Consider the following 9,495-nt stretch of genomic DNA (forward strand, 5'->3'; position numbering starts at 1 on the left):
TGTGTGTGTGTGTGTGTGTGTGTGTGTTGCTGTTGGTTCCTTTGTTCTACATGCCCTCCTGTGCTGAGTTCATGTTTTTAGTGTTCTTCCTTTTCAGTTTCTTCTTAGTTTTAATGTTTTCATGTTCTTCTTGGATATTAATTTTCTTGGTATGCTGTGAAGTATTAATTTTCTTTGAAGTAACCCTATAATTTACTAACTTTTTTCTATATTTGATACAGTCAATTTCATTCTGCAATCTACCTGGCCTCCTCACCACCTGGATCTCTGTTCCTATATTTTTTCCTTCTTTAACATAGTCATTATTTTGCTATTTGACTGATATCCCAGGTCCACTGAATTCATTGTTATAATTTTTGTTCTATTCTGTACTCTTCTATCTATCTACTGAATTCTGGGTGGTGTTGCCAAGTGTGTCAATCTCTGTTTTTTTGTCTGTTCATGTTGGTTTTCATTCAAAAGGACTCTCTTTAGGGTGTTTTGAAGTGCTGGGTTGGCTTTGACAGTCTCTTAGCTTCTGTTTATCCTGGAATATTTTTATTGCATTGAGTTATTTTATTGACAGCTTTGCTAGGTAGATGATACTTGGCTAGTAGATTTTTTTTCTTTTCTTTTAGGATTTTATATATGTCCCACTATTGCCTTTTTGCCTACATTGGTTTCTGCTGAGAGATCAGAGCTTACTTTGATTTTGTAAGTAACACAAGCCTGCCTTTCTAAGTAACACTTCTCTTTTCCCTGGCTGCTTTTAGGATTCTCTTTTTCTTTGATTTTGGAGAGCTTGATTATGATATATCTTGGTGATTTTCTTTTAGGATCTATCCTTCCCTGAGTTCGTTCAGTTTCTTGAATATTTATCTTTTCTTCCTTCAAGAAGATATGGAAATTTTCCTCCAGAAGATCCTCAGTTATCTCCTCTGCGGACTTCTGTAATTATTCCAGTTCTGGAATGTCCAATAATTCTTAAAGTATTCCTCTTCATGTTGTCCAAAATGAATCTTAGACTGTCTTCAAATTTCTTTATCCTTTCTTCTGTTTGTTTTTCTCTCTTAGCAGTATTGAGAGATTTGACTTCCAGTTCACTGGTTCTGGCTTCTATCTCTTCAATTCTACTCCTTTGTCCTTTCAGTGTATTGTCAATTTCTGATATTTAATTATTCATCAATTGGCCCTCATTTTGCATGTTTTGGATTGCTTTCAATGCTATACTACCTTATTTGACTGCTCCTGTAGCACTTTCCTGACTCTTTATTTTCCTCCACTCCTCTATGAACCATTTAGATTTGTCTCAATATTATTTTCCTGAATTCCTTCTGAGGTAGATCCAAAGTCTGCTCTTCTTCTCATGGGAAGTCTATTCCTACTTCCAGCTCATTTGTCTCGGTTACTCTTTTCTGTTTCTGAACATGTGCTGTAACCTTTTGTTGTTTCTTGTACATTTTTAATAGTTAGATGTATTTTCAATTATTAAATGAATACATGTTGCTGTTTTATTGAGCTTACTGTGTGCCTCCTGGAGGTGTTCTCTAGATAAGCTTCTCTTTTTACGTCTCTTATTGCTCATCTATGAGTTATCTTAGCAATTGTTGGCTATCTTTGTAATGTCTAGTAACTGGTATTGGCTCCTTCCTGAATGGTGGGATATTACAGGTTATGCTTGTAGCTTGGCTATATGGCCATGGTTACTGTCTGTTCTTGTGTACTATAGGGAGAGAAAGTTCTCACTCCAAGGAAAAAAGTAAGACTAAAAAAAGCAAATAACAGAAACACAAGTAAAAGCAAAATCAAAAAAAAAAAAAGAACAATAAAAGCCCATAGCAAATTAGTTCCTTAGTCTTTCCTGAATAGATCAGTGCACATGCATAGTGGAACCCTTCGGGGTGGATGGGGATGTCCACTTACACTGGCACCCCCTCTAATAACTTCTGTGGAGGTGCATAGACAGAGAATGAGAAATGAGTGGAAGAAAGATTGTTCACACATTTCTCTGATGATCAGTTTAGGTCTTTATGTATCCACAGTGTCCTACTCCCTTTAGTGTGTTTTTAATTGGTGTTGGGTTTACACACTGATCTTGTATATAGTAGTTGATGTTGGTTCTTACCTTTTATGTTGGGGTTTTACAGCATGCAAATATGGTGTGGCTGCATGGCCATATTTTCTGTCCCTTGTTAGATAATGCAGGAATAAAAGCTCTCCAAGTAGGAGAGCCAACATCTGGGCTAAATCCTACAGTCAGAGTCATAAGAACCTGCCAGAGGATTAGCCTCTGAACTCTCAGCTGGGATTTTCAGCTACTTCTTCTTTGTGCCATGGGAAAATTGCACCCTGTGTGGACAACACCAGACCTTTTGGGGGATGTGCGTCCACCAGCTTTAAGTCACCTGGGCTGGGAAGAGATGGTCTGACAGGGCTGAGCACAGGAGTTGAAGGAAAAGTAGCTAAAGAAGAGGGAAAAAAAAGAAAAAAGAAACCACACCTCTTTTTCCTTAAGTCACTGGGTTGTTTTTGCTTCCTAGTCTCTGGCTGTGGCCCTGACCTCTGATTTCCATCAAGACTGTAGGTCAGAGGCAGAGTCCTGATTGATTCAGAAATCTCTGTGTTCCTTCTTGCTCCATTAGATGTCTCCACTGACAGGCTCCGGAATTATTTCCCCTTACTTCATATTGAATTTAAAGGTCTGGGATTGTCCAGGCAAAAACATTTTTTCTGGCTTTTCTGCACTTCTACCAAAGAGACTTTCCTGAGTCCCTTCACTTCCTCTGTCCCTCCGTACATATTTTTCTAAGTGGTATTTCATCTCACTCTAATATTACTTTTTAAGTTGAGATATTAAAATATAACATTAATAACTGATTATTGAATGTGTTTTCAACTTTAAAGGAAGTAATTAATAATTGCGACTATGAAAATAAAAAAACTTTATATAATAGTATATGAAAAATTTAAAAGACAAAATGGACCATTAAAATAAGCAATAGTTTTGACAAATTATGAGTTCATAAATTTTAGATGTAGAAGAATTACAAAACTGATGAAATATTTGTATTTAAAAGTGATGTCTAAAGAGAGAAAAGGCGGGGTTCAGAAAAGAAGGAAGAGTGCTTTAGCGCCTTTCAAATAGATAAATTTACAAAATACACCAATATGCAGTGCTAGCTATTTGAAACATGTATTGATAGGTTTCTAGAAATGTAAACTAACATAACGTTTCTTGAAATCAACTCACAAATAGGACTTATATGAAGATACTCCATTCATTCTATTTTTAACAATTTATCCTACACAAGTTATTAAATATGATTATAAAACATAATATTTATGGGCAAGAAATTATAACTTTTAGATTATACATGATGAAGTCTAAGACATCAAATTTGGCATATACTTAAAATCAGGGCAATTTCAGGAAAACATAAGTTTAGAGTAACTTTGTCTGTTCAGGTAACACTCTAAATTAATCCAACTGTATAGGAAGTTCATCTTTTGTCAGACATTTTTGGGATCATTAAATAATAAAATTTTAATGCTAGATGTTGATCATATTCAGAAATAAGGAGTGACGTACATAGCTCCAAGTGCACTCACTTCCTTTCCCAACTTAAGCTCAGATTCCTTAGCTGGCATCAAAGTCTGCTCAATCAACTCAAGCAACTAAACTGAGTTGCTGGTGTGGCACTGTGGGTTAATGCACTGGACTACAAAGTTTTTTTGAATGGCAAGGTCGGTAGTTCAAGCTCACCAGTTTAAGCTTTACAATTGCTTCTCAGAAACCCTATACAGGGTTGTTGTGGGTCGAAACTGACTCAATAGCAGTGTAAAACTGTTCCTTAGTGCTTTTGATGACTTATTTTTTGGAAATAAATTTCCAAAGCTTTTTTCAAAGATGTCTTTCATTCTTTTCTGAGAATGTTGTGTTTATATGTGTGTATCTGTCCATGAGTGTTTGATATTTTCCTACTGGGCTCAATGTCCACAAGATCACTTATCAAGGCCTTACTCCTGCACTGACTGGCTTAGTAAGAATCCCTTATAGCACTGAACTTCCAGATGTCCACTCTCTTTGATGGAGACATTTCATCCCTGTAGTGAATTATCTTGAATAATTCTCTACTTCCCACTGACACCAGGACTCAGAGTGAAGATTGTTTTTCTCCTTTCATTTTACAGATCATTTTTTTCACTTTGGACAATTCTCTACTTCTCATTCCCACCACTTTCCTTGAATACTTTCCTCCATTCCTTTTCAGGCTATCATCTTTTAACACAGAAATGGACATCTAAAAAAATGATCTGAATATTTGTTTTTATTTTCTTTTCTTAACAGAAACACCAAATTCTCACACAACATTTACACAGTCAAAAATCTTAGCTTGTCATTACCTATAACTTCCCATCTCTAAATATAATGAATTCAATGATTCCTAGCTTTGACAAAAAACTCATTTGTGGTCTAATTATATGATAAAAACCATATGGACAGAAATTGCTACTCTATCTCTTTCTTCTGTCACTTTATCATTATCCAATTTAGGTTCCATGGTACCTGGTATTATAATTCTTCTATAACAAAATTTAAAATATGTGGAATTGAAGCAACCATATGGTATGGACAAAGAAACTGTTACTTCTCATAAAACTAAGGTGTCTTGAAGATTGGAAAGCTGAATGCTTCTAGACTCCAAACAACAACAGATACGATGGGGAATGTTTTGGTCAGCAAGAAACATATTAAGATTCAGCACTGAAATACTTCTGAAGCTATTAGGTGAATATTAGACAAGAGATATTATTTCAGAGGAAATAGTTATTCATAATAAAACAAAAGCAGTGGACCAGCGACAAGAATGTTTACCTAATAATAATTTTACTCAAGAAAAATTATCTGTTGATGACAAGAATTGTCGTCATTCTTAGACACTCTTTAGGATTCCATATCTGCTATGAGTGAAAACTGATATGTATTGCAAAATTCCATTATTAGTGTGAATATATTTTCTCTGTTCCACCATTACACATTAGGTATGCCACTGGGAGAAGTAAAGATAACCTTACTCTTTTAGTAGTTGTTGTTAGATACTGTTGTATCGGTTCCATATCACAGTGACCTTAGAAGAAATCACAGAAGAAGGAAACACTATCCAGTCTCATGCTATGCTCACAATCATTTACAGCTGCCACTGTGCCAATCCATCCCATTCAGAATATTCCTCATTTTAGCTGACCCTCCAATTTACCAAGCATGATTTCCTTTTTCAGTAATTGCTCCATCCTGATAATATGGCCAAAGTATAAGAGACTTTGTCTAGCCATTCTGGCTACTAAGGAACATTCTGTCTGTATTTCTTCCTATTGTAGTAAATAGGTAGCTAACTTACAAATAGCACATCTGGATCTGAAAAAGGACACACCTATACCATAATTTTATGCTAGTGGTAGCGTAGTGGTTACGAATCTGTCTTCTAATCTCATGGTCAGCAGTTCAAAGCTACCAGTTGTTCCACAGGAGAAAGATGACGCTTTTGTCTCCTGTAAAGATTTACAGCTTCGGAAACCTTATGCAGGGTGGCTATGAGTTGGAACCAACTCCACGGCACAGAACAACAACAATTAAATAGGAATTTGGATTATATCCCTGGGAAAGGAATGAATGTGTATTATTTCTGGGAGACTAGTGTAGGTCCAGACATTTGATGTTAACTGGAGTGGTCTATAGCAGAGGAAGATACCCAACACCATAGTTGTGTGCTATGCAAAAGATATGTCTGTCATGATTTCAAAAGAGGCTTGTTCTTTTCTTATTTATTTATTTATTTATTTCATGAAAAGAGGTGCTATGTTACAGATGTGAACCTGGGTATGAAATGAAAAAAAAAAATTGTGTTCCACACCAAATATATGCTTTTAGTTGTTTAACTGTTTTATTGACTATACAAAGACAGTCATCTGTGCAGGTTATAAAATTGTGGATAACACTGTGAAGAGTTGAAATTCCAGGGCACTTAATTTTGTTCTTGCAGTTCTTGTATATAGGCAAAGAAACAGTCAATAAACAAGAGGATGCTGCACAGGTAATTACCAGGAATGATGTGTATCTTGGTTGTATCCTTTCACCAAAATTATCCAATCTTTGTGATGAGAAAATGATTTAATAAATTGAAATACATGAAGAAAAATACAACATCAGGATTGGAGGAAGACTCATTAACAACATGCCACATTCAGATGTCACAATTATTCTTGCTGAAAAAAGGAGACTTGAAGCAATTATTGATATATATTAAAGACTAAAGCCTGTAGTAGGGATTCATCTCAGTGTAAAGAAAACAAAAGTCATCTAGGATATTATTTTGTGTGGATCTACAACCAAAGTCCACAGAAGCATCAATCAATAAGTAAATCAGTGTAGTATTGCATTGAGTAAATCTGCTGCACAGGAGCTCTTTAAAGTGTTAAAGAGCAAAGATGTCACTTTGAGGACTAAGGTGTGCCTCACTCAACCTAAGGTATTTTTAGTAGCCTCTTATGCATGCAAAAGATGTACAATGAATAAAGAAAGCTTAGAAGAATTAACACACTTGGAATATGCTACTAGAAATTAATATTGAATGTAGAATAACAATAACAAGAAATCCTTTCCTGGAGGAAGTACAGCCAGAATGTTCATTAGCAACAAGGATAGCAAGATTTCTTCTTATGTATTTTGGACATGTTGTCAGGAAAGACCAGTCCCTGGTGAAGAACATCATTCTTGATCAAGCAAAGGATCAGTGAAAAAGTAGAATTCCCTCCATGAGATGGATTGACACAGTGGCTATAATTCTTGACTCAAACCTATAAATGATTTTGAGGATGGAGCAGACCAGATCAATATTTTGTTTTGCTATACATGAAGTTGATATGAGTTAGAATCAAATCATATATATATACAACAATAACAGATAATATATATTATTTACATTATCTAAAGAATTGTCATTGAAACAGTTAACTTTGTTTTCTGCGTTTTGTTGTTAAATGACATCAAGTCAGTTCCACCTCAAAGCTACCTTGTACAGTGTTTCTGAGAAGTGGCTTGTGAGTTTGAACTACTGACCTGGAGGTTCAAACTGAACTTGAGGCCCAGTGCTTATCCTACAATACCACACCAGGACTCCAATCAAAATTAACATCAGTGCAAAAATAAAAACAGTACAAACTTTTATATATTGTTATTTACATATGTCTTAAATCTTATTAAAATATGTTTAAAAATTCTGTCAAATATGTATTTAATTGTATATATTACTAGAATAAAACTTAATTGTTTAATGATATTAATAGTCTTCATTAACATGAAACTGAGAGACATATATCAACTATGATTGGTGTTTTTGTTAGGTGCCGTAGAATCATTTCTCACTCATAGTGACACTATGTAAAACAGAAAGAAACACTGCCAGGTCTGCACCATCCTCATAATTTATGTTATGTTCGAACCCATTGCTACTGCCACTCCGTTAATTCATCTCTTGGGAGTCTTCCTTTTTTTCACTGGCCCTCCAGTTTACAAAGCATGCTGTCCTCCAGAGATGGGTTGTTCTTGATAACATGTTTGAAGTATGAGAGACAAAGAATGATGCAACAATAGGAATTAATTCTTAATCTCATTTGTTAGAGAACTCAAAATTCATGATAAAATTAATAAAATGTAGTAACATTCAATTATTTTCAATATATTTGTTTGTGGAATATAAAACACTTATATATATGAAAAATGAAAGATAATTGTGTTTCATACCTTCTTATATAAGTTGAAAGTGTGATTTAAAAAAATTTATGTATGGATTCTACAATAAGTACCCATTAATCTTTTTTTATTCACATACAATAACATCACATGTGTTCAATGTGAAAAATATTTATTAAAAAATAATCAGAATTTGTATTCAAAACAATTTATACTGGTTTACAAATATTGCAATTGTTATAGGAAGCAAATTCTAATAGAAGAAAAACAAAACCTTTATAATTCAATTTCCACAAGATCTACATTTTATTATTAATTTTATAACTATATGATGCTATGAAGAAGACACTAAAATATATGTGATATGAATTTTTAATAGACCAAATATGAATCAATAGAGTAATTGACACTTCTAAGTAATTTCTTGCACACACAGGAAGTATCATTAAATCATCTAGCTCATTCTAAATTCCTAAGCTCTTATGAGTTCATATTAAATATTAGCTATAACCAAAATGTTATTAAAAAGTAGAAAAAAGTAAAAAAATATAAAACTTTAAATCTTTGTGTAATTGAAATGACATCAGAAATACGCAGTTTATTTTTCATTTGCCATCCAAACTTAAGCTTCTCTTCTTAGACTTTCCTTGTTTGCTACAAGACTGATCTTTTGAGCTGGGTCAGATAAGCTCACTTTCTGATTTTCCTTCATTAGAGTCAGATGAGGGAAAGTTGCAGTGTCTTCCTTTTCCTGTTGAAGATTTCTGGCATGGAAGTGTTTCTCCATACATAACATCATCGCCAGAAAACCTCTCCTCCATAATTTCATAACATAGTACTTTTATACCTTTTGATTTAGCTTTGATAATGGCTTCATTTATCAGAGAGTTTCTAGGTCTGCCAATATTCTTTTATCTGTATACATAAGTAACACCTTACATATCATGTCTATGTGAACAGAAAATATTCTGTGAATATTTTCCAGCTGGAACATGACCTATAAAATATCAGTTATATGAAATCACATTGTAATTAATAATGTAAAACTTGTTAATTAAAAAAAAAAACAATAAATATGACTCATTTTTTGCTTAAATTTCATAAAATAATTACTTAAGATATTCAATTTAAATAAATGTGCCATTTAGTTTTGGAAACACATATTTTATGTCTTAATTTTACATTTTTATTATATCACTTCAATAGACTTTTCATTTAAAATATATCCATTCAATAATATTAAAATATTGATAGAACTTCTAAACTCAAATGATGCAAATACTTTTTTTTTTAAGTAGTTAATCAGCCTTTAAACAGATCATGCAATCGCCAAAAATGGGAAATTGTTACTCAAAAGAAGTAAAGTTATTAGTATAGACATAATGGCTTTTATTGACAAAATTTCAACAACAATAGGTTATTTAAAGTGTCTGTATTATACATCTCCATGTCCTGGAACCAGCATTGAGCCTGAGTTTCAGTACAGAGCTCACTGAAAATGTTGATTAAATTAACCAATAGAGGAAAAGTTGAAATTGTATAGCATTTCCCAACAATGTATAAGAAAAAGCAAAATAAAATTGACACTACATCACAAAACTCTTTGTTAAAAAAAAAAAAAATCAAAATTAGAAGTGATGCTTTCTCAATATATACTCCATCTGTGTTGTTGTTGTTGTTGTTAAGTACCTTGGAGTCAGTTCCTACCCATAGCAACCCAATATGGTTTCTAAGGAGCAGCTGGTGAGCTTGAAATGCTGACCTTG

The 9,495-nt window shown here is 33.6% G+C and overlaps 1 pseudogene; it reads right to left on the reverse strand.

Annotated features, from left to right (window-relative positions):
* Positions 1 to 2,217, reverse strand: part of LOC102815787 — a 14,697-nt pseudogene extending 12,480 nt beyond the window's left edge.
* Between the last annotated feature and the right edge of the window lie 7,278 nt (positions 2,218 to 9,495).

This window comes from Chrysochloris asiatica, unplaced genomic scaffold (genome assembly GCF_000296735.1).
Source record: "Chrysochloris asiatica unplaced genomic scaffold, ChrAsi1.0 scaffold00225, whole genome shotgun sequence".
Classification (NCBI taxonomy): domain Eukaryota; kingdom Metazoa; phylum Chordata; class Mammalia; order Afrosoricida; family Chrysochloridae; genus Chrysochloris; species Chrysochloris asiatica.